Source organism: Panulirus ornatus, chromosome 37 (assembly GCF_036320965.1).
Source record: "Panulirus ornatus isolate Po-2019 chromosome 37, ASM3632096v1, whole genome shotgun sequence".
NCBI classification, from domain to species: domain Eukaryota; kingdom Metazoa; phylum Arthropoda; class Malacostraca; order Decapoda; family Palinuridae; genus Panulirus; species Panulirus ornatus.
Genome location: NC_092260.1, coordinates 5667334 through 5690701, shown reverse-complemented (window position 1 = coordinate 5690701; position 23368 = coordinate 5667334). Strand labels below are relative to the sequence as shown.

Here is a 23368-nt window from a genome sequence, read left to right as displayed (position 1 = left end):
GGCTTGCGCAAAAGATACTTGTGGCATGAGAAGCGTGGGAGGTGGGCAGATTAGAAAGGGTAGCGAGTGGTGGGATGAAGAAGTCAGATTATTAGTGAAAGAGAAGTGAGAGGCTTTTGGACAAGTTTTGCAGGGAAATAGTGCAAATGAGTGGGAGATGTAAAAAAGAAAGAGGCAGGAGGTCAAGAGAAAGGTGCAAGAGGTGGAAAAGAGGGCAAATGAGAGTTGGGGTGAGAGAGTATCATTAAATTTTAGGGAAAGTAAAAAGATGTTTTGGCAGGAGGTAAATAAAGTGCAAAAGACAAGAGAACAAATGGGAACATCAGTAAAGGGGGTTAATGGGGAGGTGATAACAAGTAGTGGTGATGTGAAAAGGAGATGGAGTGAGTATTTTGAAGGTTTGTTGAATGTGCTATATGATAGAGTGGCAGATACTGTGTGTTTTGGATGAGGTGGTGTGCAAAGTAAGGGGGTTAGGGAGAACGATTTGGTAAACAGAGAAGAAGTAGTAAAAGGTTTGCGGAAGATGAAAGCTGGCAAGGCAGCGGGTTTGGATGGTATTGCAGTGGAATTTATTAAAAAAAAAGGGGGTGACTGTGTTGTAGACTGGTTGGTAAGGATATTTAATGTATGTATGTATGACTCATGGTGACGTGCCGTAGGATTGGTGGAATGCATGCATAGTGCCATTGTACAAAGGCAAAGGGGATAAAGGTGAGCACGAGTGCTCAAATTACAGAGGTATAAATTTGTTGAGTATTCCGGGGAAATCATATGCAGAGTATTGATTGAGAGGGTGAAGGCATGAACAGAGCATCAGAGTGGGGAAGAGCAGTGTGGTTTCAGAAGTGGTAGAGGATGTGTCGATCAGGTGTTTATTTTGAAGAATGTATGTGAATGGATTTGTATGTAGCATTTATGGGTCTGGAGAAGGCATATGATAGAGCTGATTGAGATGCTCTGTGTAAGGTGTGGGAGGCAAGTTGCTAGAAGCAGTAAAAAGTTTTTATCGAGGATGTAAGGCATGTATGTGAGTGGGAAGAGAGGAGAGTGATTGGTTTTCAGTGAATGTTGGTTTGCGGCAGGGGTGCGTGATGTCTCCATGGTTGCTTAATTTGTAATTTGTTTATGGATGGGGTTGTTAGGGAGGTGAATGCAAGAGTTTTGGAAAGAGGGGCAAGTATGTAGTCTGTTGTGGATGAGAGGGCTTGGGAAGTGACTCACTTGTTCGATGATGATACGGTGCTGGTGGCTGATTCGGGTGAGAAACTGTAGAAGCTGGTGACTAAGTTTGGTAAAGTGTGTGAACGTAGAAAGCTGAGAGTAAATGTGAATAAGAGCAAAGTTATTATGTACAGTAGGGTTGAGGGGCAAGTCAATTGGGAGGTAAGTTTGAATGGAGAAAAACTGGAGGAAGTGAAGTATTTTAGATAATTGGGAGTGGATTTGGCAGTGGATGGAACCAAGGAAGCACAAGTGAGTCACAGGGTGGGGGAGGGGGCAATAGTTCTGGGAGCGTTGAAAAATGTGTGGAAGGCGAGAACATTATCTCGGAAAGCAAAAATGGGTATGTTTGAAGGAATAGGGGTTCCAACAATGATATATTGTTGCAAGGCGTGGGTTATAGATATAGTTGTGCGGAGGAGAGTGGATGTGTTGGAAATGAAATGTGTGGACGAATGTGGCCTTTGTTGTCTTTTCCTAAAGCTACCTCGTGCACATGCTGGGGGAGACTGTTGTCATTTCATGTGTGGCGGGGTGGCGACGGGAATGAATAAAGGCAGCAAGTATGAATTATGTACATGTGTATATATGTATATGTCTGTGTGCGTATATATATGTATACAATGAAATGTATAGGTATATATATGTGTGTGTGTGGACGTGTATGTAAATGCAAGTGTATGTGGGTGGGTTGGGCCATTCTTTTGTCTGTTTCCTTGCACTACCTCGCTGACACGGGAGACAGTGACAAAGTATAATAAATAATAATAATAAATAAGTCTGAATGGAGAAAAATTAGAGGAAGTGAAGTGTTTTAGATATCTGGGAGTGGACTTAGGAGCGGATGGAACCATGGAAGTGGAAGTGAGTCACAGGATGGGGGAGGGGTTAAAAATTCTGGGAGCGATAAGGAATAAGTGGAAGGAGAGAACATTATCTCGGAGAGCAAAAATGGGTATGTTCGAAGGAATAGTAGTTCCAACAATGTTATATGGTTGCGAGGAATGGGCTTTTGATAGCGTTATACAGAGGAGGTTGGATGTGTTGGAAATGAAGTGCATAAGGACAATATGTTGCGTGAGGTGGTTTGATCGAGTAAGTAATGAAAGGGTAAGAGAGATATGTGGAAATAAAAAAGAGTGTGGTTGAGAGAGTAGAAAAGGGTGCGTTGAAATGGTTTGGACAGATGGAGAGAATGAGTAAGAAAAGATTGACAAAGAGGATATATGTGTCAGCGGTGAAGGGAACAAGGAGAAGCAGGAGACCAAATTGGAGGTAAAACGATGGAGTGAAAAAGATTTTGAGCAATCAGTGTGAACATAAAGGAGGGTGAGAGGCATGCAAGGAATACAAGGAAGAAAGTGAATTGGAATGAAATAGTATACCAGGGTCGAAGTGCTGTCAATGGACTGAACCAGGGCATGTGAAGTGTCTGGGGTAAACCACGGAAAGGTCTGTGGAGTCTGGATGTGGATAGGAAGTTGTGATTTCGGTGCATTACACATGATAGCCAGAGACTGAGTGTGAACGAATGTGGCCTTTTTTTGTCTGTTTTCCTAGCACAACCTCGCTGAAGCAGGGGGTATCGATGCTGTTTCCTGTGAGGTGGGGTAGCAACAGAAATGGATGAAAGCAAGCAAGTATGAATATGTACATGTATATATATGTATTATCTCTGGGGATAGGGGAGAAAGAATACTTCCCACGTATTCCCTGCGTGTCGTAGAAGGCGACTAAAAGGGGAGGGAGCGGGGGGCTGGAAATCCTCCCCTCTCACTTTTTTTTTTTTTTTTTTTTTTTTTTTTTTAATTTTCCAAAAGAGGGAACAGAGAAGGGGCCCAGGTGAGGATATTCCCTCAAGGGCCCAGTCCTCTGTTCTCAACGCTACCTCGCTAATGTGGGAAATGGCGAATAGTATGAAAGAAAGAAAGAATATATATGTATGTCTGTGTATGTGTATGTATATGTATGTAAATATGTATGTATGGGCATTTATGTACATATATGTGTATATGAGTGGATGGGCCATTCTTCACCTATTTCCTGGCACTACCCTGCTGATGCAGGAAACAATGATCACATATAATAAAATAATAATAAAATCTGTATATGAGTGGATGGGCCGTTGTTTGTCTGTTTCCTGGCACTACCATGCTGATGTGGGAAGTGGCAATCAAGTATAATAATAACAATAATAATAATAATAATAATAATAATAATAATAATAATAATAATAACAATAATAATAATGAAAATAATAATAATTCATTATTTCATTAACTTTTGCTTTGACGCTGTCTCCCGCGTTAGTTAGGTAACGCAAGGAAACAGACGATAAATGGCCCAACCCACCCACATACACATGTATATACATAAACGTCCACACATGCAAATATACATACCTATGCATCTCAACGTATACATATATATACACACACAGACATATACATATATACACATGTACACAATTCATACTGTCTGCCTTAATTCATTCTCATCGCCACCCCACCACACATAAAATAACAATCCCTTCCCCCCTCATATGCGTGAGGTAGCACTAGGAAAAGACAACAAAGGCCACTTTCGTTCACAACCAGTCTCTAGCTGTCATGAAATAATGCACCGAAACCACAGCTCCCTTTCCACATCCAGCCCCTACAGAACTTTCCATGGTTTACCCCAGACGCTTCACATGCCGATTCAATCCAATGACAGCAAGTCAACCCCAGTACACCATATCGTTCCAATTCACTCTATTCCTTGTACGCCTTTCAACCTGCTGCATGTTCAGGACCCAATCACTCAAAATCTTTTTCACTCCATCTCTCCACCTCCAATTTGGTCTCCCACTTCTCCTTGTTCCGTCCACCTCTGATACATATATCCTCTCGGTCAATCTTTCCTCACTCATTCTCTCCATTTGACCAAACCATTTCAAAACACCCTCTTCTGCTCTCTCAACCACACTCTTTTTATTACCACACATCCCTCTTACCCTATTATTACTTACTCGATCAAACAACCTCACACCACATACTGTCCTCAAACATCTCATTTCCAGCACATCCACCCTCCTCCGCACAACTCTATCCATAGCCCACGCCTCACAACCATATAACATTGGTGGAACCACTATTCCTTCAAACATACCCATTTTTGCTTTATAAGATAATGTTCTCGACTTCCATACATTCTTCAACACTCCCAGAACTTTTGCCCCATCCCCCACCCTATGATTCACTTCTGCTTCCATGGTTCCATCTGCTGCCAAATCCACTCCCAGATATCTAAAACACTTTACTTCCTCCAGTTTTTACCATTCAAACTTACCTCCCAATTGACTTGTCACTCAACCCTACTGTACCTAATAACCTTGCTCTTATTCACATTTACTCTTAACTTTCTTCTTTCACACACTTTACCAAACTCAGTCACCAGCTTCTGCAGTTTCTCACTTGAATCAGCCACCAGCGCTGTATCATCAGCGAACAATAACTAACTCACTTCTCAAGCTCTCTCATCCACAACAGACTGCATATTTACCCCTCTTTCCAAAACTCTTGCATTTACCTCCCTAACAACCCCATCCATAAACAAATTAAACAACCATGGAGACATCACACACCCCTGCCGCAAACCTACATTCACTGAGAACCAATCACTTTCCTCTCTTCCTACACGTACACATACCTTGCATCCTCAATAAAAAGTTTTCACTGCTTCTAACAACTTGCCTCCCACACCATATATTCATAATACCCTCCACAGAGCATCACTATCAACTCTATCATATGCCTTCTCCAGATCCATAAATGCTACATACAAATCCATTTGCTTTTCTAAGTATTTCTCACATACATTCTTCAAAGCAAACACCTGATCCACATATCCTCTACCACTTCTGAAACCACACTGCTCTTCCCCAATCTGATGCTCTGTACATGCCTTCACCCTCTTAATCAATACCCTCCCGTATAATTTCCCAGGAATACTCAACAAACTTATCCCTCCGTAATTTGAGCACTCACTTTTATCCCCTTTGCCTTTGTACAATGGAACTATGCATGCATTCCGCCAATCCTCAGGCACCTCACCATGAGTCATACATACATTAAATAACCTTATCAAAAAGTACACAATACAGTCACCCACTTTTATAATAAATTCCACTGCAATACCATCCAAACCTGCTGCCATGCCAGCTTTCATCTTCCGCAAAGCTTTTACTACCTCTTCTCTGTTTACCAAATCATTTTCCCTAACCCTCTCACTTTGCACACCACCTCGATCAAAACACCCTATATCTGCCACTCTATCATCAAACACATTCAACAGACCTTCAGAATACTCACTCCATCTCCTCACATCACCACTATTTCTTATCACCTCCCCATTAGCCCCCTTCACTGAAGTTCCCATTTGTTCTCTTGTCTTACGCACTTTATTTACCTCCTTCCAAAACATCTTTTTTTTCTCCCTAAAATTTAATGATACTCTTTCACAGCAACTCTCATATGCCCTCTTTTTCACCTCTTGCACCTTTCTCTTGACCTCCTGTCTCTTTCTTTTATACATCTCCTAGTCATTTGCATTATTTTCCTGCAAAAATCATCCAAATGCCTCTCTCTTCTCTTTCACTAATAATCTTACTTCTTCATCCCACCACTCACTACCCTTTCTAATCTTCCCACCTCCCACTCTTCTCATGCCACAAGCATCTTTTGCGCAAGCCATCACTGCTTCCCTAAATACATCCCATTCCTCCCCCACTCCCTTTACCTCCTTTGTTCTCACCTTTTTCCATTCTGTACTCAGTCTCTTCTGGTACTTCCTCACACAAGTCTCCTTCCCAAAGTCACTTACTCTCACCACTCTTTTCACCCCAACATTCTCTCTTCCTTTTCTGAAAACCTCTACAAATCTTCACCTTCGCCTCCACAAGATATTGATCAAACATCCCTCCAGTTGCACCTCTCAGCACATTAACATCCAAAAGTCTCTCTTTCGCATGCCTATCAATTAACACATAATCCAATAATGCTCTCTGGCCATCTCTCCTACTTACATATGTATACTTATGTATATCTCTCTTTTTAAACCAGGTATTCCCAATCACCAATTCTTTTTCAGCACATAAATCTACAAGCTCTTCACCATTTCCATTTACAACACTGAACACCCCATATACACCAACTATTCCATCAACTGCCACATTACTCACCTTTGCATTCAAATCACCCATCACTCTCCATCCACTTTCAGTTTTACCCATATCAATCTTGTTTACTTTCTTACACTCTATCACATACTCCCACCGCTCCTGTTTCAGGAGTAGTGCTACTCCTTCACTTGCTCTTGTCCTCTCACTAACCCCTGACTTTACTCCCAAGACGTGTATATGTATATGTGCGTGGTTGGACGTGTATGTATATACATGTCTATGTGGATGGGTTAGGCCATTCTTTCATCTGTTTCCTTGCGCTACCTCACTAATGCGGGAAACAGCGACAAAGTATAATAGTGATATTATTATTTTTATTTTTTTAACTTTCTAAAAGGGGAAACAGAAGGAGGAGTCACGCAGGGAGTGCTCATCCTCCTCGAAGGCTCAGATTGGGATGTCTAATTGTGTGTGGATGTAACCAAGATGAGAAAAAAGGAGAGATAGGTAGTATGTTGGAGGAAAGGAACCTGGATGTTTTGGCTCTGAGTGAAATGAAGCTCAAGGGTAAAGGGGAAGAGTGGTTTGGGAATGTCTTGGGAGTAAAGTGATGGGTTAGTGAGAGGACAAGAGCAAGGGAAGGAGTAGCAGTACTCTTGAAACAGAAGTGGTGGGAGTATGTGATAGAGTGTAAGAAAGTAAACTCTAGATTGATATGAGTAAAACTGAAAGTGGATGGAGAGAGATGGGTGATTATTGGTGCATATGCACCAGGGCATGAGAAGAAAGATCATGAGAGGCAAGTGTTTTGGGAGCAGCTGAGTGAGTGTGTTAGTAGTTTTGATGGACGAGGCCGGGTGACATTGATGGGTGAATTGAATGCAAAGGTGAGTAATGTGGCAGTTGAGGGAATAGCTGGTGTACATGGGGTGTTCAGTGTTGTAAATGGAAATGGTGAAGAGCTTGTAGATTTATGTGCTGAAAAAGGACTGGTGATTGGGAATACCTGGTTTAAAAAGAAAGATATACATAAGCATACATATGTAAGTAAGAGAGATGGCCATAGAGCGTTATTGGATTATGTGTTAGTTGATAGGCATGCGAAAGAGAGACTTTTGGATGTTAATGTGCTGAGAGGTGGAACTGGAGGGATGTCTGATCATTATCTTGTGGAGGCGAAGGTGAAGATTTGTAGAGGTTTTCAAAAAAGGAGAGAGAATATTGGGGTGAAAAGAGTGGTGAGAGTAAGTGAGCTTGGGAAGGAGCCTTGTGTGAGGAAGTACCAGGAGAGACTGAATATAGAATGGAAAAAGGTGAGAACAAAGGGTGTAAGGGGAGTGGGGGAGGAATGGGATGTATTTAGGGAAGCAGTGATGGCTTGCGCAAAAGATGCTTGGGGCATAAGAGGCGTGGGAGGTGGGTAGATTAGAAAGGGTAGTGAGTGGTGGGATGAAGAAGTAAAATTATTACTGAAAGAGAAGAGAGAGGTATTTGGATGATTTTTGCAGGGAAATAATGCAAATGACTGGTTAATGTATCAAAGAAAGAGGCAGGAGGTCAAGAGAAAGGTTTAAGAAATGAAAAAGAGGGCAAATGAGAGTTGGGGTGAAAGAGTATCATTAAATTTTAGGGAAAATAAAAAGATGTTTTGGAAGGAGGTAAATAAAGTGCATAAGACAAGGGAATCAATGGGAGCTTCAGTGAAGGGGGCTAATGGGAAGGCGATAACAAGTAGCGGTGATGTGAGAAGGAGATGGAGTGAGTATTTTGAAGGTTTCTTGAATGTGTTTGATGATAGAGTGGCTGATATAGGGTGTTTTGGTCGAGGTGGCATGCAAAGTGAGAGGGTTAGGGAAAATGATTTGGTAAACAGGGAAGAGGTAGTAAAAGTTTTGCGGAAGATGAAAGCTGGCAAGGCAGCGGGTTTGGATGGTATTGCAGTGGAATTTATTAAAAAGGAGGGTGACTGTATTGTTGAATGGTTGGTAAGGTTATTTAATGTATGTATGACTCATGGTGAGGTGCCTGAGGATTGGCAGAATGCTTGCATAGTGCCATTGTACAAAGGCAAAGGGGATAAAAGTGAGTGCTCAAATTACAAAGGGATAAGTTATTGAGTATTCCTGGGAAATTATATGGGAGGGTATTGATTAAGAGGGTGAAGGCATGTACAGAGCATCAGATTGGGGAAGAGCAGTGTGGTTTCAGAAGTGGTAGAGGATGTGTGGATCAGGTGTTTGCTTTGAAGAATGTATGTGAGAAATACTTAGAAAAGCAAATGGATTTGTATGTACCGTTTATGGATATGGAGAAGGCATATGATAGAGTTGATAGAGATGCTCTGTGGAAGGTATTAAGAATATATGGTGTGGGAGGCAAGTTGTTAGAAACAGTGGAAAGTTTTTATTTAGGATGTAAGGCATGTGTATATGTAGGAAGATAGGAAAGTAATTGGTTCTCAGTGAATGTAGGTTTGCGGCAGGAGTGTGTGATGTCTCCATGGTTGTTTAATTTGTTTATGGATGGGGTTGTTAGGGAGGTGAATGCAAGAGTTTTGGGAAGAGGGGCAAGTATGCAGTCTGTTGTGGATGTGAGAGCTTGGGAAGTGAGTCAGTTGTTGTTTGCTGATGATACTATGCTGGTGGCTGATTCATGTGAGAAAGTGCAGAAGCTGGTGATTGAGTTTGGTAAAGTGTGTGAAAGAAGAAAGCTGAGAGTAAATGTAAATAAGAGCAAGGTTATTAGGTAACGTAGGGTTGAGTGACAAGTCAATTGGGAGGTAAATTTAAATGGAGAAAAAGTGGAGGAAGTGAAGTGTTTCAGATATCTGGGAGTGGATTTGGCAGCGGATGGAACAATGGAAGTGGAAGTGAATCATAGGGTGGGGGAGGGGGTGAAAGTTCTAGGAGCGTTGAAGAATGCATGGAAGTCGAGAACATTATCTCGGAAAGCAAAAATGGGTATGTTTGAAGGAATATTTGTTCCAACAATGTTATATGGTTGCGAGGCGTGGGTATGGTGGGCTATGGATAGAGTTGTGCGGAGGAGTGTGGATGTGCTGGAAATGAGATGTTTGAGGACAATATGTGGTGTGAGGTGGTTTGATCGAGTAAGTAGTAATAAGGTAAGAGAGATGTGTGGTAATAAAAAGAGTGTGGTTGAGAGAGCAGAAGAGGGTGTTTTGAAGTGGTTTGGTCACATGGAGAGAATGAGTGAGGAAAGATTGACCAAGAGGATATATGTGTCAGAGGTGGAGGGCACGAGGAGAAGTGGGAGACAAAATTGGAGGTGGAAAGATGGAGTGAAAAAGATTTTGAGTGATCGGGGCCTGGACATACAGGAGGGTGAAAGGCATGCAAGGAATAGAGTGAATTGGAACGATGTGGTATACCGGAGCCTACGTGATGTCAATGGATTGAACCAAGGCATGTGAAGTGTCTGGGGTAAACCATGGAAAGTTCTGTGGGGCCTGGATGTGGAAAGGGAGCTGCGGTTTCGGTGCATTATTACATGACAGCTATAAACTGAGTGTGAACGAAAGTGGCCATTGTTGTCTTTTCCTAGCGCTACCTCGCGCACATTTGGAGGGAAGGGGTTGTTATTTCATGTGTGGCGGGGCGGCGATGGGAATGAATAAAGGCAGACAGTATGAATTATGTACATGTGTGTATATGTATATGTCTGTATGTGTATATATATGTATATGTTGAGATGTATAAGTATGTATATCTGCGTGTGTGGACGTGTATGTATATACATGCGTATGTGGGTGGGTTGGGCCATTCTTTCATCTGTTTCCTTGCACTACCTCGCTAACGCGGGAGACAGCGACAAAGCAAAAAAAAATATATAAGTATATATATATATTTTTCTTTCATACTATTCGCCATTTCCCGCGATAGCGAGGTAGCATTAAGAACAGAGGACTGGGCCTTTGAGGGAATATCCTCACCTGGCCCCCTTCTCTGTTCCTTCTTTTGGAAAAAAAAAAAAAGAAAAACGAGAGGGGGAGGATTTCCAGCCCCCCGCTCCCATCGCTTTTAGTCGCCTTCTATGACACGCAGGGAATACGTGGGAAGTATTCTTTCTCCTCTATCCCCAGGGATAATATATATATATATATTTTTTTTTTTTTTTTTTATACTTTGTCGTTGTCTCCCGCGTTTGCGAGGTAGCGCAAGGAAACAGACGAAAGAAATGGCCCAACCCCCCCCATACACATGTACATACACACGTCCACACACGCAAATATACATACCTACACAGCTTTCCATGGTTTACCCCGGACGCTTCACATGCCTTGATTCAATCCACTGACAGCACGTCATCCCCTGTATACCACATCGCTCCAATTCACTCTATTCCTTGCCCTCCTTTCACCCTCCTGCATGTTCAGGCCCCGATCACACAAAATCCTTTTCACTCCATCTTTCCACCTCCAATTTGGTCTCCCTCTTCTCCTCGTTCCCTCCACCTCCGACACATATATCCTCTTGGTCAATCTTTCCTCACTCATTCTCTCCATGTGCCCAAACCACTTCAAAACACCCTCTTCTGCTCTCCCAACCACGCTCTTTTTATTTCCACACATCTCTCTTACCCTTACGTTACTTACTCGATCAAACCACCTCACACCACACATTGTCCTCAAACATCTCATTTCCAGCACATCCATCCTCCTGCGCACAACTCTATCCATAGCCCACGCCTCGCAACCATACAACATTGTTGGAACTACTATTCCTTCAAACATACCCATTTTTGCTTTCCGGGATAATGTTCTCGACTTCCACACATTTTTCAAGGCTCCAAAAATTTTCGCCCCCTCCCCCACCCTATGATTCACTTCCGCTTCCATGGTTCCATCCACTGACAGATCCACTCCCAGATATCTAAAACACTTCACTTCCTCCAGTTTTTCTCCATTCAAACTCACCTCCCAATTGACTTGACCCTCAACCCTACTGTACCTAATAACCTTGCTCTTATTCACATTTACTCTTAACTTTCTTCTTCCACACATATATATATATATATACATATATATATATATATATATATATATATATATATATATATATATATATATATATATATATGATAGAGTTGATAGAGATGCTCTGTGGAAGGTATTAAGTATATATGGTGTGGGAGGCAAGTTGTTAGAAGCAGTGAAAAGTTTTTATCGAGGATGTAAGGCATGTGTACGTGTAGGAAGAGAGGAAAGTGATTGGTTCTCAGTGAATGTAGGTTTGTGGCAGGGGTGTGTGATGTCTCCATGGTTGTTTAATTTGTTTATGGATGGGGTTGTTAGGGAGGTAAATGCAAGAGTCCTGGAAAGAGGGGCAAGTATGAAGTCTGTTGGGGATGAGAGAGCTTGGGAAGTGAGTCAGTTGTTGTTCGCTGATGATACAGCGCTGGTGGCTGATTCATGTGAGAAACTGCAGAAGCTGGTGACTGAGTTTGGTAAAGTGTGTGGAAGAAGAAAGTTAAGAGTAAATGTGAATAAGAGCAAGGTTATTAGGTACAGTAGGGTTGAGGGTCAAGTCAATTGGGAGGTGAGTTTGAATGGAGAAAAACTGGAGGAAGTGAAGAGTTTTAGATATCTGGGAGTGGATCTGTCAGCGGATGGAACCATGGAAGCGGAAGTGGATCATAGGGTGGGGGAGGGGGCGAAAATTTTGGGAGCCTTGAAAAATGTGTGGAAGTCGAGAACATTATCTCGGAAAGCAAAAATGGGTATGTTTGAAGGAATAGTGGTTCCAACAATGTTGTATGGTTGCGAGGCGTGGGCTATGGATAGAGATGTGCGCAGGACAATGGATGTGCTGGAAATGAGATGTTTGAGGACAATGTGTGGTGTGAGGTGGTTTGATCGAGTAAGTAACGTAAGGGTAAGAGAGATGTGTGGAAATAAAAAGAGCGTGGTTGGGAGAGCAGAAGAGGGTGTTTTGAAGTGGTTTGGGCACATGGAGAGAATGAGTGAGGAAAGATTGACCAAGAGGATATATGTGTCGGAGGTGGAGGGAACGAGAAGGGGGAGACCAAATTGGAGGTGGAAAGATGGAGTGAAAAAGATTTTGTGTGATCGGGGCCTGAACATGCAGGAGGGTGAAAGGAGGGCAAGGAATAGAGTGAATTGGAGCGATGTGGTATACAGGGGTTGACGTGCTGTCGGTGGATTGAATCAGGGCATGTGAAGCGTCTGGGGTAAACCATGGAAAGCTGTGTAGGTATGTATATGTGCGTGTGTGGACGTGTGTATGTACATGTGTATGGGGGGGGGTTGGGCCATTTCTTTCGTCTGTTTCCCTGCGCTACCTCGCAAACGCGGGAGACAGCGACAAAGTATAAAAAAAAAAAAAAAAATATATATATATATATATATATATATATATACATATATATATATATATATATATATATATATATATATATATATATATATATATATATATATATATATATATATATACATATATATTATCCCTGGGGATAATAGTGCCATTGTACAAAGGCAAAGGGGATAAGAGTGAGTGCTCAAATTACAGAGGTATAAGTTTGTTGAGTATTCCTGGTAAATTATATGGGAGGGTATTGATTGAGAGGGTGAAGGCATGTACAGAGCATCAGATTGGGGTAGAGCAGTGTGGTTTCAGAAGTGGTAGAGGATGTGTGGATCAGGTGTTTGCTTTGAAGAATGTATGTGAGAAATACTTAGAAAAGCAAATGGATTTGTATGTAGCATTTATGGATCTGGAGAAGGCATATGATAGAGTTGATAGAGATGCTCTGTGGAAGGTATTGAGAATATATGGTGTGGGAGGCAAGTTGTTAGAAGCAGTGAAAAGTTTTTATCGAGGATGTAAGGCATGTGTACGTGTAGGAAGAGAGGAAAGTGATTGGTTCTCAGTGAATGTAGGTTTGCGGCAGGGGTGTGTGATGTCTCCATGGTTGTTTAATTTGTTTATGGATGGGGTTGTTAGGGAGGTAAATGCAAGAGTTTTGGAAAGAGGGGCAAGTATGAAGTCTGTTGGGGATGAGAGAGCTTGGGAAGTGAGTCAGTTGTTGTTTGCTGATGATACAGCGCTGGTGGCTGATTCATGTGAGAAACTGCAGAAGCTGGTGAATGAGTTTGGTAAAGTGTGTGGAAGAAGAAAGTTAAGAGTAAATGTGAATAAGAGCAAGGTTATTAGGTACAGTAGGATTGGGGGTCAAGTCAATTGGGAGGTGAGTTTGAATGGAGAAAAACTGGAGGAAGTGAAGTGTTTTAGATATCTGGGAGTGGATCTGGCAGCGGATGGGACCATGGAAGCGGAGGTGGATCATAGGGTGGGGGAGGGGGCGAAAATTCTGGGGGCCTTGAAGAATGTGTGGAAGTCGAGAACATTATCTCGGAAAGCAAAAATGGGTATGTTTGAAGGAATAGTGGTTCCAACAATGTTGTATGGTTGCGAGGCGTGGGCTATGGATAGAGTTGTGCGCAAGAGGATGGATGTGCTGGAAATGAGATGTTTGAGGACAATGTGTGGTGTGAAGTGGTTTGATCGAGTGAGTAACATAAGGGTAAGAGAGATGTGTGGAAATAAAATGAGCGTGGTTGAGAGAGCAGAAGAGGGTGTTTTGAAGTGGTTTGGGCACATGGAGAGAATGAGTGAGGAAAGATTGACCAAGAGGATATATGTGTCGGAGGTGGAGGGAACGAGGAGAAGAGGGAGACCAAATTGGAGGTGGAAAGATGGAGTGAAAAAGATTTTGTGTGATCGGGGCCTGAACATGCAGGAGGGTGAAAGGAGGGCAAGAAATAGAGTGAATTGGAGCAATGTGGTATACCGGGGTTGACGTGCTGTCAGTGGATTGAATCAGGGCATGTGAAGCATCTGGGGTAAACCATGGAAAGCTGTGTAGGTATGTATATTTGCGTGTGTTGACGTATGTATATACATGTGTATGGGGGGGTGGGTTGGGCTATTTCTTTCGTCTGTTTCCTTGCGCTACCTCGCAAACGCGGGAGACAGCGACAAAGTATAATAAAAAAAAAATATATATATATATATATATATATATATATATATATATATATAAATATATTTTTTTTTTTTTTTTTTTTTTTTTTTTTTTTTATACTTTGTCGCTGTCTCCCGCGTTTGCGAGGTAGCGCGAGGAAACAGACGAAAGAAATGGCCCAACCCCCATACACACGTACATACACACGTCCACACACGCAAATATACATACCTACACAGCTTTCCATGGTTTACCCCAGACGCTTCACATGCCTTGATTCAATCCACTGACAGCACGTCAACCCCTGTATACCACATCGCTCCAATTCACTCTATTCCTTGCCCTCCTTTCACCCTCCTGCATGTTCAGGCCCCGATCACACAAAATCTTTTTCACTCCATCTTTCCACCTCCAATTTGGTCTCCCTCTTCTCCTCGTTCCCTCCACCTCCGACACATATATCCTCTTGGTCAATCTTTCCTCACTCATTCTCTCCATGTGCCCAAACCATTTCAAAACACCCTCTTCTGCTCTCTCAACCACGCTCTTTTTATTTCCACACATCTCTCTTACCCTTACGTTACTTACTCGATCAAACCACCTCACACCACACATTGTCCTCAAACATCTCATTTCCAGCACATCCATCCTCCTGCGCACAACTCTATCCATAGCCCACGCCTCGCAACCATACAACATTGTTGGAACCACTATTCCTTCAAACATACCCATTTTTGCTTTCCGAGATAATGTTCTCGACTTCCACACATTTTTCAAGGCTCCCAAAATTTTCGCCCCCTCCCCCACCCTATGATCCACTTCCGCTTCCATGGTTCCATCCGCTGACAGATCCACTCCCAGATATCTAAAACACTTCACTTCCTCCAGTTTTTCTCCATTCAAACTATTCGCTATTTCCCGCATTAGCAAGGTAGCGTTAAGAACAGAGGACTGGGCCTTTGAGGGAATATCCTCACCTGGACCTCTCCTATGTTCCTTCTTTTGGAAAAAAAAAAAAAAAAAAAAAAAAACGAGAGGGGAGGATTTCCAGCCCCCCGCTCCCTTCCCTTTTAGTCGCCTTCTACGACACGCAGGGAATACGTGGGAAGTATTCTTTCTGACCTATCCCCAGGGAAATATATATATATATATATATATATATATATATATATATATATATATATATATATATATATATATACACACAAAGACATATACATATATACACATGTACATAATCTATACTGTCTGCCCAATCCATTCCCGTCACCACCCCGCCAAATATGAAATAACAAACCCCTCCCCACGCACACACGTGAGGTAGTGCTAGGAAAAGACAACAAAGGCCACATTCGTTCACACTCAGTCTCTAGCTGTCACGTATAATGCACCGAAACCACAGCTCCCTTTCCACATCCAGGCCCTAAAAATCTTTCCACGGTTTACCCCGGACGCTTCGTGTGCCCTGGTTCAATTCATTGACAGCAAGACGACCCCAGTATACCACATCGTTCCAATTCACTCTATTCCTTGCTAGCCTTTCACCATCCTGCATGTTCAGGCCCCGATCACTCAAAATCTTTTTCACTCCATCTTTCCACCTAAAATTACGTCTCCCATTTCTCCTCTTTCCTTCCATCTCTGACACATATATCCTATTTGTCAATCTTTCCTCACTCATTCTCTCCATGTGACCAAACCATTTCAACACCCTCTTCTGCTCTCTCAACAACACTCTTTTTACTACCACACATCTCTCTTACCCTTTCATTATTTACTCGATCAAACCACCTCACACCACATACTGTCCTCAAACATCTCATTTCCAGCACATCCATCCTCCTCTGCACAACTCTATCTATAGCCCACGCCTCACAACCATATATCACTGTTGGAACCATTATTTCTTCAAACACACCCACTTTTGCTTTCCAAGGTAACGTTCTCAATTTCCATACATTCTTCAACGCTCCCAGAACTTTCTCCCCTTCCCCCACCTATGATTCCCCTCTGCTTCCATGGTTCCATTTGCTGCCAAATCCACTCCCAGATACCTAAAACACTTCACTTCCTCCAATTTTTCTCCATTCAAACTTACCTCCCAATTGACTTGTCCCTCAACCCTACTGTACCTAATAACCTTGCTCTTATTCACATTTACTCTCAGCTTTCTTCTTTCACACACTTTACCAAACTCAGTCACCAGCTTCTGCACTTTCTCACACGAATCAGCCATCAGCGCTGTATCATCAGTGAACAACAAGTGACTTCCCAAGCTCTCTCATCCACAATGGACTACATACTTGCCTCTCTTTCCAAAACTCTGGCATTCACCTCCCTAACAACCCCATCCATAAACAAATTAAACAACCATGGAGACATCATGCATCCCTGTCGCAAACCAACATTCAATGAGAACCAATCACTTTCCTCTTTTCCTACACATACACATGCCTTATATCCTCGATAAAAACTTTTCACTGCTTCTAACAACTTGCCTCCCACACCATATATTCTTAATACCTTCCAGAGAGCATCTCTATCAACTCTATCATATGCCTTCTCCAGATTAATAAATGCTACACAAATCCATTTGCTGTTCTAAGTATTTCTCACATTCATTCTTCAAAGCAAACACTTGATCGACACATCCTCTACCACTTCTGAAAACACACTGCTCTTCCCCAATCTGATGCTCTGTACATGCCTTCACCCTCTCATTCAATACCCTCCCAAATAATTTCCCAGGAATACTTAACAAACTTATACCTCTGTAATTTGAGCACTCACTTTTATCCCCTTTATCTTTGTACAATGGCACTATGCAAGCATTCCTCCAATCCTCAGGCACCTCACCATGAGTCATTTTTTTTTTTTTCGCTGTCTCCCGCGTTTGCGAGGTAGCACAAGGAAACAGACGAAAGAAATGGCCCAACCCACCCCCATACACATGTATATACATACGTCCACACACGCAAATATACATACCTACACAGCTTTCCATGGTTTACCCCAGACGCTTCACATGCCCCGATTCAATCCACTGACAGCACGTCAACCCCGGTATACCACATCGCTCCAATTCACTCTATTCCTTGCCCTCCTTTCACCCTCCTGCATGTTCAGGCCCCGATCACACAAAATCTTTTTCACTCCATCTTTCCACCTCCAATTTGGTCTCCCTCTTCTTGTTCCCTCCACCTCCGACACATATATCATCTTGGTCAATCTTTCCTCACTCATTCTCTCCATGTGCCCAAACCATTTCAAAACACCCTCTTCTGCTCTCTCAACCACGCTCTTTTTATTTCCACACATCTCTCTTACCCTTACGTTACTTACTCCATCAAACCACCTCACACCACACATTGTCCTCAAACATCTCATTTCCAGCACATCCATCCTCCTGCGCACAACTCTATCCATAGCCCACGCCTCGCAACCATACAACATTGTTGGAACCACTATTCCTTCAAACATACCCATTTTTGCTTTCCGAGATAATGTTCTCGACTTCCACACATTCTTCAAGGCCCCCAGAATTTTCGCCCCCTCTCCCACCCTATGATCCACTTCCGCTTCCATGGTTCCATCCACTGCCAGATCCACTCCCATATATCTAAAACACTTCACTTCCTCCAGTTTTTCTCCATTCAAACTCACCTCCCAATTGACTTGACCCTCAACCCTACTGTACCTAATAACCTTACTCTTATTCACATTTACTCTTAACTTTCTTCTTTCACACACTTTACCAAACTCAGTCACCAGCTTCTGCAGTTTCTCACATGAATCAGCCACCAGCGCTGTATCATCAGCGAACAACAACTGACTAACTTCCCAAACTCTTTCATCCCCAACAGACTTCATACTTGCCCCTCTTTCCAAAACTCTTGCATTCACCTCCCTAACAACCCCATCCATAAACAAATTAAACAACCATGGAGACATCACACACCCCTGCCGCAAACCTACATTCACTGAGAACCAATCACTTTCCTCTCTTCCTACACGTACACATGCCTGAGTCATACATACATTAAATAACCTTACCAAAAGCTTTTACTGCCTCTTCTCTGTTTACCAAATCATTCTCCCTAACCTTCTCACTTTGCACACCACCTTGACCAAAACACCCTATATCTGCCACTCTTATCACCATACACATTCAACAAACCTTCAAAATACTCACTCCATCTCCTTCTCACATCACCACTACTTGTTATCACCCCATTAGCCCTCTTCACTGATGTTCCCATTTGTTCTCTAGTCTTATGCACTTTATTTACCTCCTTCCAAAACATCTTTTTTTTCTTCCCAAATTTCAATGATACTCTCTCACCCCAACTCTCATTTGCCCTCTTTTTCACCTGTTGCACCTTTCTCTTGACCTCCTGCTTCTTTCTTTTATACATCTCCCAGACATTTGCATTATTTCCCAGTAAAAATCGTCCAAATGCCTCTCTCTTCTGTTTCACTAATAATCTTACTTCTTCATCCCACCACTCACTACCCTTTTTAATCAGCCCACCTCCCATGCTTCTCATGCCACAAGCATCTTTTGTGCAAGCCATCACTGCTTCCCTAAATACATCCCATTCCTACCCCACTCCCCTTACATTCTTTGTTCTCACCTTTTTCCATTCTGTACTCAGTCTCTCCTGGTACTTCCTCACAAGTCTCCTTCCCAAGCTCACTTACTCTCACCACTCTCTTCACCCCAACATTCTCTCTTGTTTTCTGAAAACCTCTACAAATCTTCACTTTCGCCTCCACAAGATAATGATCAGACATCCCTCCAGTTGCACCTCTCAGCACATTGATATCCAAAAGTCTCTTTTTCGCGCGCCTATCAATTAACACGTCATCCAATACCGCTCTCTGGCCATCTCTCCTACTTACATAGTATATTTACGTATATCTTTTTTTCAAACCAGGTATTCCCAATCACCAGTCCTTTTTCAGCACAGAAATCTACAAGCTCTTCATCATTTCCATTTACAACACTGAACACCCCATGTACACCAATTATTCTCTCAACTGCCACATTACTCACCTTTGCATTCAAATCACTAATCACTATAGCCCTGTCTCATGCATTTAAACTACTAACACACTAACTCAGCTGCTCCCAAAACACTTGCCTCTTATGATCTTTCTTCTCATGCCCAGGTGCATCTGCACCAATAAACACCCATCTCTCTCCATCCACTTTCAGTTTTACCCATATCAATCTAGAGTTTACTTTCTTACACCCTATCACATACTCCCACCACTCCTGTTTCAGGAGTAGTGCTACTCCTTCCCTTGCTCTCGTCCTCTCACTAACCTGACTTTACTCCCAAGCCATTCCCAAACCACTCTTCCTCTTTACCCTTGAGCTTCATTTCACTCAGAGCCAAAACATCCAGGTTCCTTTCCTCAACCATACTACCTATCTCTCCTTTTTTCTCATCTTGGTTACATCCACACATATTTAAGACACCCTAATCTGAGCCTTCGAGGAGGATGAGCACTCCCTGCGTGATTCCTTCTTTTGTTTCCCCATTTAGAAAGTTGAAATACAAGGAGGGGAGGGTTTCTAGCCCCCCTGCTCCCGTCCCCTTTAGTTGCCTTCTACGACACCTGAGGAATGCATGGGAAGTATTCTTTCTCCCCTATTCCCAGGGATAAGTAATAATAATAATAATAAAGATTGGAGGTGGGCAGATTAGCAAGGGTGGTGAGTGGTGGAATGAAGAAGTAGGATTGTTAGTAAAAAAGAAGAAAGGGGTGTTTGGATGATTTTTGCAGGGAAGTAGTGTGAATGACTGGGAGATGTATAAAAGAAAGGTGCAAGAGGTGAAACAAATGAGCGTTGGGGTGAGAGAGTATCATAAAATTTTAGGGAGCATAGAAAGATGTTTTCGAAGAGAACAAATGGGAACATCGGTGAAGGGGGCTAATGGGGAGGTAATAATAAATAGTGGTGAATTTAGAAGATGGAGTGAGTAACGAAGGTTTGTTGAATGTGTTTGATGATAGAGTGGCAGATATACGGTGTTTTGGTCGAGGTGGTGTGCAAAGTGAGACGGTCATAGAGAATGGTCAGGTAAAAAGAGAAGAGGTAGTGAAAGGTTTGAGGACGACGAAAGCTAGCAAGGTGGTGGGTTTGGATGGTATTGCAGTGGAACTTATCAAAAAAGGGGTGACTGTGTTGTTGACTGGTTGGTAAGGATATTCAATGTGGGTATGGTTAATGGTGAAGTGCCTGAGGATTGGCAGAATACATGCATAGTGCCACTGTACAAAGGCAAAGAGGATAAAGGTGAGTGTTCAAATAACAGAGGTATAAGTTTGTTGAGAATTCCTGGGAAATTACATAGGAGGGTATTGATTGAGAGGGTAAATGCATGTACAGAGCATCAGATTGGGGAAGAACAGTGTGGTTTCAGAAGTGGTAAAGAATGTGTGGATCAGGTGTTTGCTTTGAATAACGTACGTGAGAAACACTCAGAAAAACAGATGGACTTGTATGTAGCATTTATGGATCTGGAGAAGGCATACGATAGAGTTGATACAGATGGTCTGTGGAGTGTATCAAGAGTATATGGTCTGGGAGGTAAGTTGCTAGAAGCAGTGAAAAGTTTTTATCAAGGATGTAAGGCATGTGTACGAATAGGAAGAGAGGAAAGTGATTGGTTCCCAATCCATGTCAATTTGCAGCAGGGGTGCATGATGTCTCCATAGTTGTTTAATTTGTTTATGGATGGGGCTGTTTGGGAGGCGAATGCAAGTCTTGGAGAGAGGGGCAAGTATGCACTCTTTTGTGGATGAGAGGGCTTGGAAAATAAGTCAGTTGTTGTTCGCTGATGATACAGCACTGGTGGCTGATTCAAGTGAGACACTGCAGAAGCTGGTGACTGAGTTTGGTAAAGTGTGAAAAAGAAGAAAACTGAGAGTAAATGTGAATAAGAGCAAGGTCATCAGGTTAAGTAGGGTTGAGGGACACATAAATTGGGAGGTAAGTTTGAATGGAGAAAACTGGAGGAAGTGAAGTGCTTTAGATATCTGGGAGTGGATTTGGCAGCGGATGGAACCATGGAAGTGGAAGTGAGTCACAGGGTGGGGGAGGGGGCGAAGGTTCTGGGAGCGTTGAAGAATGTGCGGAAGATGAGAACGTTATCTCAGAAAGCAAAAATGGGTATGTTTGAAGGAACAGTGGTTCCAACAATGTTATATGGTTGCGAGGCATGGGCTATTGAGAGGGTTGTGCAGAGCAGGGTAGATGTGTTGGAAATGAGATGTTTGAGGACAATATGTGGTGTGAGGTGGTTTGATTGAGTGAGTAATGAAAGGGTAAGAGAAATGTGTGGTACGTAAAAGAATGTGGTTGAGAGAGCAGAAGAGGGTGTATTGAAATGGTTTGGTCACATGGAGAGAATGAGTGAGGAAAGATTGACTAAGAGGATATATGTGTCAGATGTGGAGGGAATGAGAAGTGGGAGACCAAATTGGAGGTGGAACGATGGAGAGAAAAAGATTTTGAGCGATCAGGGCCTGAACATACAGGATAGTGAAAGGCGTGCAAGGAATAAAGTGAACTGGAACGATGCGGTATAACGTGGTCGACGTGCTGTCAATGGATTGAATCAGGGCATGTGAAGCATCTGGGGTAAACCATGGAAAGTTTTGTGGGGCCTGGATGGAGAAAAGGAGCTGGTTTCAGTGCAATACTCATGACAGCTAGAGACTGAGTGGGAATGAATGTGGCCTTTGTTTTTTCCTAAGACTACCTCGCACATGTGTAGGGGGAGGGGGGGTGCCATTTCATGTGTGGCAGGGTGGCGACGGGAATGGATGAAGGCAGCAAGTATGAATATGTACATGTGTATATGTACATGTGTATATGTATGTATGCATATGTATGCATATGTTGAATTGTATAGGTATGTATATGTGCATGTGTGGGCATTTATGTATATACATGTGTATGCGGGTGGGTTAGGCCATTCTTTCGTCTGTTTCCTTGCGCTACTTGGTTAACGCAGGAGACAGCGACATAGTATAATAGAAAAAAATAATATTTTTCTACTTTTTTATCATAATTTGTCGCTGTCTCCTGTGTTAGCGAGGTAGTGCAAGGAAACAAGCGAAAGAATAGCCCTACCCACCCACATCCTTACACCTCCAATTTGGTCTCCCAATTCTCCTCTTTCCCTCCAACTCTGACACATATATCCTCTTTGTCAAACTTTCCTCACTCATTCTCTCCATGTGACCAAACCATTTCAATACACCCTCTTCTGCTCTCTCAACCACACTCTTTTCATTACCACACATCTCTCTTACTCTTTCATTACTTACTCGATCAAGCCACTTCACACCACATATTGTCCTCAAACATCCCATTTCCAACACATCCACCCTCCTCCACACAACCCTATCTATAGTCCATGCCTCACAACCATATGACATTGTTGGAACCACTATTCCTTCAAACATACCCATTTTTGCTCTCCGAGATAACGTTCTCGCCTTCCACATGTTCTTCAATGTTCCCAGAACCTTCGCACCCTCTTACATCCTGTGACTCACTTCCGCTTCCATGGTTCCTTCCCCTGCCAAATCCACTCCCAGATATCTAAAACACTTCACTTCCTCCAGTTTTTCTCCATTCATACTTACCTCCCAATTGACTTGTCCCTCAACCCTACTGTACCTAATAACGTTGCTCTTATTCACACTTGCTCTCAGCTTTATTCTTGCACACACTTTACCAAACTCAGTCACCAGCTTCTGCAGTTTCTCACCTGAATCAGCCACCAGCGCTGTATCATCAACGAACAACTGACTCACTTACCAAGCCCCGTCATCCACAACAGACTGCATACTTGCCCCTCTCTCCAAAACTCTTGCATTCACCTCCCTAACAACCCCATCCATAAACAAATTAAACAACCATGGAAGCATCACGCACCCCTGCCGCAAACCGAC

At 42.7% G+C, this 23368-nt stretch overlaps 1 protein-coding gene across 1 annotated transcript in view; it reads right to left on the bottom strand.

The window, feature by feature from the left end:
- Mvb12 (multivesicular body subunit 12-like Mvb12) overlaps nt 1-23368 on the bottom strand; it is a 189840-nt gene that overhangs the window by 50954 nt on the left and 115518 nt on the right. The window lies entirely within an intron of this gene.